Source organism: Alligator mississippiensis, chromosome 1 (genome assembly GCF_030867095.1).
Source record: "Alligator mississippiensis isolate rAllMis1 chromosome 1, rAllMis1, whole genome shotgun sequence".
Taxonomy (NCBI): Eukaryota; Metazoa; Chordata; order Crocodylia; family Alligatoridae; genus Alligator; species Alligator mississippiensis.
The window spans coordinates 117,961,275-117,969,542 of NC_081824.1; positions in this window are offsets into that span (position 1 = coordinate 117,961,275).

Here is an 8,268-nt window from a genome sequence, read left to right on the forward strand (position 1 = left end):
TTGTGATTTGCTTGAGAAGCATCTATGGATGCAAGCCAGCGTTTTGGTCGCTTTACTAGCCGCAGCATCACATTGAAGGCTCATGTTCATCTTGTGGTCAATCATGACCCCCAAGTCTCTTTCTTTCATAGTGCTAGCCAGTGTAGCACTGCCGAGCCTATAAGGATGCTGTAGGTTTTTCCTCCCAAGGTGGAGAACCTTGCATTTTTCAGTGTTAAACACCATCAGGTTCTCATCCACCCATTTGCTGAGCCAGTCCAGGTCAGCCTGGGTCGCTCTCCTGTCTTCAGGTGTGGATGCTTTGCCCCAAATTTTGGTGTCATCAGCGAACTTGGCCAGTCCACTTCTGACCCCAATGTCCACATCATTAATGAAGATGTTGAACAATGTGGGTCCAAGGACAGAGCCTTGGTGGACCCCACTGGTCACAGGGCACCATGACAATTGACTTCCATCAATTACACCCTCTGGGTCCAACCATGGAGCCAATTTTCCAGCCAGCAGATCGTGGTGGACCCAAGGCCACAATTGGCCAGTTTTGCCAACAGGTGATCATGGGATACTAGATCAAAGGCTTTTTTTTAAGTAGGTTCCCACCAGGTTTCAGTTAGTCCAACCATATCGAAGTTGTTGCTTGCAAGCTGGAGTGCAAGTTCCTCCTGCTTGTTCCCCATACTCCTTTCAGGGTGTCCTTGTAGTGCTTCCTGTGTTCTCCCTGGGTCCTCTTACTATAACTAAGTTGAGAGAAGAGGACTTGATTCGGGATACAAGTGTCAGCCATCCGCACACAGTGGCCAGCCCAGCAGAGTTCATATTTCATGATCTTTGCCTTGGTGCTGGTTATGTTAGCTGCAGAGAGGGTGCAGACATTGGTGCAGTGGCCTTCCCATCTAATGCGTAGGATCTTCTTGAGGCAACACTGATGGAACCATTACAGGCACTAAAGATTGCTTTGATATGTCACCTATGTCTCACACTCATAGAGGACCATGGGGATAACCACTGCATTGTAGACAAGGATCTTAGTTTCCATCTGCAGATCTCAGTCAGCAAAGACACAGTGAAGAACAGTGAAACAGCTTTCCAAAGGATTTGATTTCTACATCAAGACTGACCAACAGGGAGAGGTGACTGCCAAGATATGGGAAATGCTCAACGTTTTCCACTGGTTCTCCACCAATGGTAACTTTTGAAGGGAGGGAGCAGCTTGTCCTGGGGCAGGCTGATGAAGCACCTTGGTCCTCCCAGTGTTAAGAGAGAATCTCAGGCTGTGATAGGCAGCTGAGAAAAGGTCAAGGGTACACTGAAGATCAGTCTCAGTGTGTGCAAGGATAACACTATAGTCAGTGTACTGAAGATAGGTGATGCCTGTCTTGGTAACTTTCATTTTGCTGTGAAGGTGCTGCAGGTTGAAATGCTGACCATTCATTTGATACTCAACCTCAATTCCGGGAGGAAGGCAGTCATGGATGAGAATCAAAATCATAGCAAGGTAGATGGAGAAAAGGGTTGGGGCGATGATGTAGCCCTGCTTGACACCAGTAGGGATGGTAAATGGGCCTGTCTCTGATCCATTGCAAAGGACAGAGAAATACAAAGTGCTCCACCTCAGGAGAAAAAACCCACAGCATACTTATAGGCTCAGCAATGCTACACTTATTAGCACCACAGCCAAAGGAGACTTGGGGGTCATGATTGACCACAAGATGAATATGAGCCACCAACGTGATGCCGCAGCCAGCAAAGCAAATTAAACTCTGGTTTGCATCTACTGATTCATCTCAAGCAAGACACAAGAAGTCATCCTTCCACTTTACTCAGCCTTGGTAAGACCACAGCTGGAGTACTGCATCCAATTCTGGGCTCCACACTTTTGAAAGAATGTGGAGAAGCTTGAGAGAGTCCAGAGGAGAGTCACGTGCATGATTAGTGGTCAAGAGAACAGGCCTTATGAGGAGAGGCTGAGAGGCATGGGACTCTTCAACCTGCAGAAGCGAAGGCTCAGGAGTGACTTGGTGGCAGCCTATAAGTATTTAAGGGGTGTGCATCAGGAACAGGGAGAACATCTGTTCACTAGGGCACCCCAAGGGAAGACAAGGTCTAACAGTCATAAACTGCTGGAAGACCATTTTAGACTGGACATAAGGAAAAACTTCTTTACCGTCCAAGTCTCCAGAGTCTGGAACAGACTCCCACAGAAATGGTGCAAGCACCTACTTTGGATGCTTATCTTGCTCGGGTGATCTGACCTCAACTGACTTCCTGCCCCTTAGGGAGGGTCCTGGACTCGATGATCTTGCAAGGTCCCTTCCTGTCCTAATGTCTGTGAAATCTATGTCAGCGGTACCTTGAAATGGTCTAAAGCAACACTGGGATTCCGGAAGGACATCTTCAGCAAGGGGGAGGAGGTGAATCAGAAGGATGTGAGTAAAAATCTTCCCAGCAGTGGAGAAGAAGAGGGGTATATCCATAGTGGAGATCTTGCCAGGAACAAGACGGGTATACCCATAGTGGAGAGATGGCCATCTCTCAGCAATGGCCATCACTTGCAGTGTGTCTGAACTAATGACTTTGTTCTGTCCGCGATACTTATTCTGACAAGTTGTCTCATGTTGTTTGTGTCATTGTTGCAACTGGAATCTAACAGGGATTATCACACTCCTCCTCTAGAGCAAAATATTATCATTCTGGGAAGATGCTGGAGTTAGAACAAACCATAAACAGACTTCTTTCACTTGCATTTTTTGTTGTGAACTGATACACCAGTTTCGGGAAATCATACATAGATTCCCAGCTGATTTTCTGCCTCCCTCTCTGTCTTGTAGGTTTCAGTTTTACCAATAAAATTGCCAGTTGTATGATAAATATTTCAACTGTGGTTGGTAAGCACCAAATTATGGTTTAGTGAAAATCATTCACAAGTTTGTCACTAGCCAAAAGGATGGCAGATTTTCTTCAGTTTGCAGATATGGAATGTAAACTCTATGACATCAGGGAAAAATATGTAACAGAAAATAGAATGTGACAAATATCCTAACCACCTTCAGAATTTCAGTTGTTTTTCTGTTTGGTTACTGGAACAAGTGATACATACCTGATGCTAAGACCAAAGTATATATGGTATAGTTTGAAATGCCTATTCAGCTTTACAAATTTCTATTCTCTTTACATATTTCGCAGTATGGGCTGTAGTCTGGTTTGCAGTTAGGCCAGGATGTGCAAGTGATCTTAGATCTCTTCAACGCTTCATATAAGAGACTTCGCCTGTCCTTGAACGTTGCCAAAACAGAAGGTCCACCAACCCTCCCTAGGCCAACTGAACATCCCTCACACTATCTACATAGATGGGGAGGCTCTGGAGTATATGGAGCACTTTCCATGTCTCAGCAGCCACCTATCTCAACGGGCTACCATTGATGAAAAAGTCCAGCACTGGGTCAACTGCACCAGTGCTGCCTTCTTCAAGCTGCAACAACGTGTCTTCGAAAATAGAGACCTTCGGAAATCGACAAAGGTCCTGGTTTACAAGGCTGTCATGCTGACCACCCTCCTCTACTGCAGTGAAACCTGGACTGTCTACCAATGCCACACTAAAACCCACGAGAGCTTTCACCAGCGGTGCTTGCATCGAATCCTGGGGATCAGCTGGGAGGACCACTGGACTAGTGTGAGCATCCTTCATGAAGCTGCGCCTGCCAGCATCAAAGACTTGCTCTTGAGAAATCAACTCAGATGGACAGGCCACTGCATCTGGATGTTTGAGAACTGACTCCCTCGCCAGATTCTCTTTTCCCAGCTCTTCATTGGCCAACGCTCAAAAGGCAGCCAAAGGAAATGGTACAAGTCTCAAGGTCACTCTCAATCACAGAGACATCAACCCCAATGGCTGGGAGGAGCAAGATGCTGACCACTCGGTGTGATGCCACCTGGTCCACCAAAGAGCACACCACTTCAAGTTCCGACAACTTGATGCTGAGGCAGAATGACAGTGGCAGAGGAAGGAGAAGGAGACTAACCTGGGGCTGTGAATCCAACTCCCCCGCTCAACAACATGACCTCATTGCCAAAGAATGTGTGTATCCAGAATTGGGCTCCTCAGTCACCTGAGAACCCATCAAGCCTGATGGACGTTATCCTCGACTCCGAGGGACTGTCACCGCCACAGAGTCTGGTTTGTAGCTAGGGTAGTGTAAATCCAGACTAATTTCAGTTATTTTAAATGTACAGGAAACTAATTGAGCTCAAGTCTAATAAATAGTTTCCTCAAAAGTGGGCACATCTACATGTGCTACTTTTAGGTGCGATTAACCTAAAAATCGCCATTTTAAAGGCACATTAAGGGCATGGATCTACACATGTATGCCCTTAATGCCCTTAAAAATGGTGATTTTAGGGTAATCATACCTAAATTTGATACCTGCATAAAGCAGGTGTCAAATTTAGGTATGAATAGCTAAGGTGCCTTAAGGGATGTGTAGATGCCTTCAGGCACATTAATGCTGTGTATATTGACTGAGGAGGCTGGAGCTGAGCCTGCAGGGTCCCCGCTGCCACCAGGTGCTGCCAAGAAGAAGTGGCAGATGCTGTTCTCCAAGGTGCAGATGCTGGAGCTGGAGTAGTGGTTCTGGTAGCAGTGGTACTTGGGATTAAATCTCAAGTTGGTCTGCATGCCAACAGGTATCACTGCTGCTGGAACCACTGCTCCAGCTCCAGTGTCTGTGCCTTGAAGGACAGCACCTGTGCTTCTTGGCAGCACCCAACAGCAGCACAGGGCCCCATAGGCTCAGCTCTGGCCTGCTCTTGACCAATGCTAGGGAGGCAGGAAGAGGGGAGGGAGTTAAAGCCAGGGCTGGGGTTGGGGCTGGGGCTAAGCCAATCGCATCCAGGGGGACTGGAGGCTCCCACCCCCTCAGCTGGCATTGGGGTGCACCACCTGGCTACCACAGGCTTTTGGGCACCAATAGGTGGCTTGGTACCCCATGGCCAGGCCCAGAGCTGGGTGCAGCTACCTCAAGTCACTAGACATGACCTGGGGGCTCAAGCATGCCCTCTACTTGCTTGGAGCTGAGCTGCCTCTGGCTGCAGTTCAGCGACCCTGACTTTGCACGTACTGCTGACAGACAGGCTTTGGCCCCTGGGCATGCCCCATGCCTTTCTCTGCACTTCCTGGCCAGGAATACACTTGTTGAGACTGGACACACACCTTGCTGGTGTTATTTGACCGCAGCACTCTTTCCTGCCTAGGGCAGGGGGGCCGGACCCAATGATCTCACGAGGTCCCTTCCAGGCCTCAACTTCTGTGAATTGTTCATGGTGTCCCTGGTCACTTTTTCAACATGGCTCCTGCCCACCGCCTGCAGGCCTCAGTGTGGCTGTGTGCAGGGTAATGTCCAGGGTGCTGCCCAGGCCAGGCTGCAAATGTGTTCGCCCAGCGAGCCACAGTAAGGCACCTTAAGGTGTCCACATGTAGACGCACCTAAATTGCCTTAATGAGCCTTAAACTAAGGCATAATAAGTTTAGGCATGTGTAAATTCATGTGTAGACATGCCTGGGATTTAACTTCTTTTATACGATAATCAAAAATTAGGGTCATGTCTATACCATCTCTAGATTGGGCTAGGGAGTGGCATAGTGACGTACAACAGGCTTACTTCATGGGTACTAAACCCTGACACATATGTATGTGTAATGTAGCCAGCTTCAGAATAATTATGGGCACACCAATAAACATGCCTAAAGCAAAGAGGACATTGGTATGTGCCAAATGCCACATTAAAGTGCACGTGTTCAATTTAGAGCACTCCCGGTGGGCGTGCAGTGCTCCACTGAGGTGCTGCCTACTGCAATTCGGAGGGGCTAGGGATTTGCCCTAGAAGTTACTTGCCAGTGCTTGAGAAGGCTGATGGAAGAGATCCTGTACACAGTTACGGCAGTACTTTTTAAAGCTTGCTGTCCATGGGATAGAGGGAAAATACTGCTCTTACAGCTAGTGTTTCATGGTCTCAATGTTTATTTGGGACAGCGAGAACACAACAGTAGCTCTTCACATCTAAATCTGTAGTAAATTTAAATAGATTGACTTTGGAATAGATCAGCAAGACATTACATGTATTATAGGTTTGGGGAAAGTGAGTAACTAAAAAGAACCATCAGAGCTAGTTTTAGGATAAACTGTTGGTTGCAGCTGAATAGGTAAGAGGCATTAACGGGTAAATAAGGAAGTCTGTAATGTGCCCACAAAACGTTCTTAAACAGAGATTCTACTTGGCATAAGTCACAGATGTTCCTTAAGTCTCTTACTACTAAAAGTAAATTTATTAAGAAGGGGATCCATAATTGGTGAGAGAGGCAAATGTGTGGGTGGATACACTTAAGATTGAAAAAGGAATGATTTTAAATAAAAAGTTAGGAGCAGGCTAGAGATCGTATTTCAACCATTAGGCCTCTGTCAAGTGGACAAAAAATAGCAGAGTTCAGTCACTGGTGGTTAAAAGTCAGTGCAAGATGAATAAACTGCCATGTAAAACAGACTAAGATATTTTGGTTAGCTCAGCAGAGGTACTTTTCATTTTTTTATCTGATATGTGCCAGCAGTAGTAATGCTGGCAATGAGCCTTTTTCGTTTTGGGAAACATTTTCAATAACAAGTCATTTTAAGGATTACATGGGAAAAAAGAATTAATTCTGAGGGCTGTAGCCCATTCTTCCTTCATTGAATCACCAGTAAGTCAAGTGATAAAAATGTTAATTCAAACCACAGTTTCATGAATATGTGTTAAATGCAATTTTCTGCATTTTTGAATGATCATCTCCTCCCCTACCCCTATATCACAGGATTGTCTCAGATTTCATGTTTTCTAGTGCTTTGTTCAGCTGGCTTCTTAAATACTTACATTGGTACCACACCCTTTGGTACAAAGACTATTCCAGAGTAAAACAGGTCTCACCATAAATAATTTTCCCATGATCCTCAACGTACATTTACTAATTCTTAAACTTAATCTCAACTTTTTCTCATGTGTCTAAGCAATACTTCTGCATGTAGTTATTTATACCTATCAATACTTGTGTTGTTATTTCTTGAAAGAGGTGGCCCATATCCAAATTACTTTATATTGGATCAAATTCTATTTATCTACCTATTTTAAATAATTCTGTAGCACCTGTCACACTGCCTAAGCACTTCAGATGTGCAAAAATCTGCCCATAGTAGTTTTTGCAGTAGATTGTGCTTTTTTTGCTTTCCCAAATTCTAGGAAGCTTTTGGTCACAGCAGTGTAAATCCAGGATAAATCCATTGACTTCTTGTGGAATCTTCTTAAATTCTAGGACAGCAGGTTAAATTGAAATCAGCCGATGACTAGGAAAGACATAGAAATGAAGGGAAATATCATTGTCTGCAGAGCTGTCTCTTTCATCCTATTATACTTGTAATTTCATTCTCTTTAATATCTAGAAATCTTCACCTGCATACAAAAGTGGATTTTTTTCCCTTCAAAGGGCTGGAGAAGGCATCTACACATGCACTGTATTGTTTTAAAATTCACTGGGTGTATAATTAAAATGTAACTTAAATATTTAAGTAAACTTGAAAGAAAAAGAAGATTGTTTGTTTATAATATCAAAAACACCCACTGATTACGACTGGCTAGTTTGTGTGTTCCATTTAGTATTATTCCACATCTTTGTGTTTAAATATATTCTTTTTTCTCCTGTACTGCAGAGTTCTTTGACTTTAGTAGAATTACTTAAGATTCTTAGCAGTGTAACAGAGAGCAGAACATGTCCTGCTCTGCGTAGATGTTGTCTCACAAACTCAGTAATAATCTTGGTATGCTTTAAATCATTTTTCCAAATCTACTCCATTCTGTTCTAGAAGTGCTTAGAAACCATGAGGGGGAAAAAAATCAATGGGATGGCAGATATTCCTAATGTTAAAAATAGAATCCATCTGAAATAAGTGGGTTTCCTTGTGTTTAAAATTGGGCGTGTAGTTTTTTGGGTGTCCTGAACATCCACAACTCTCACTGAAATAAATATAATCTGTGGGTGCTCAAAATCTTCAAGTATAATTTTCTTTTTTTCTGCCATATTGCCTTTCTACCCTACTATCTGCTATTATTCTCGGTTTCTCTTGGCATCATTGCTCTTCAGGCTTTCCCTTCCACATCCGTGTATTAAATAATTTTTGCCACAAAGCTAAGAACATGTTATTTCATTCTTCTATATTTAATTTTTCTATATTAATTTGTATAATTTCTTTGCCC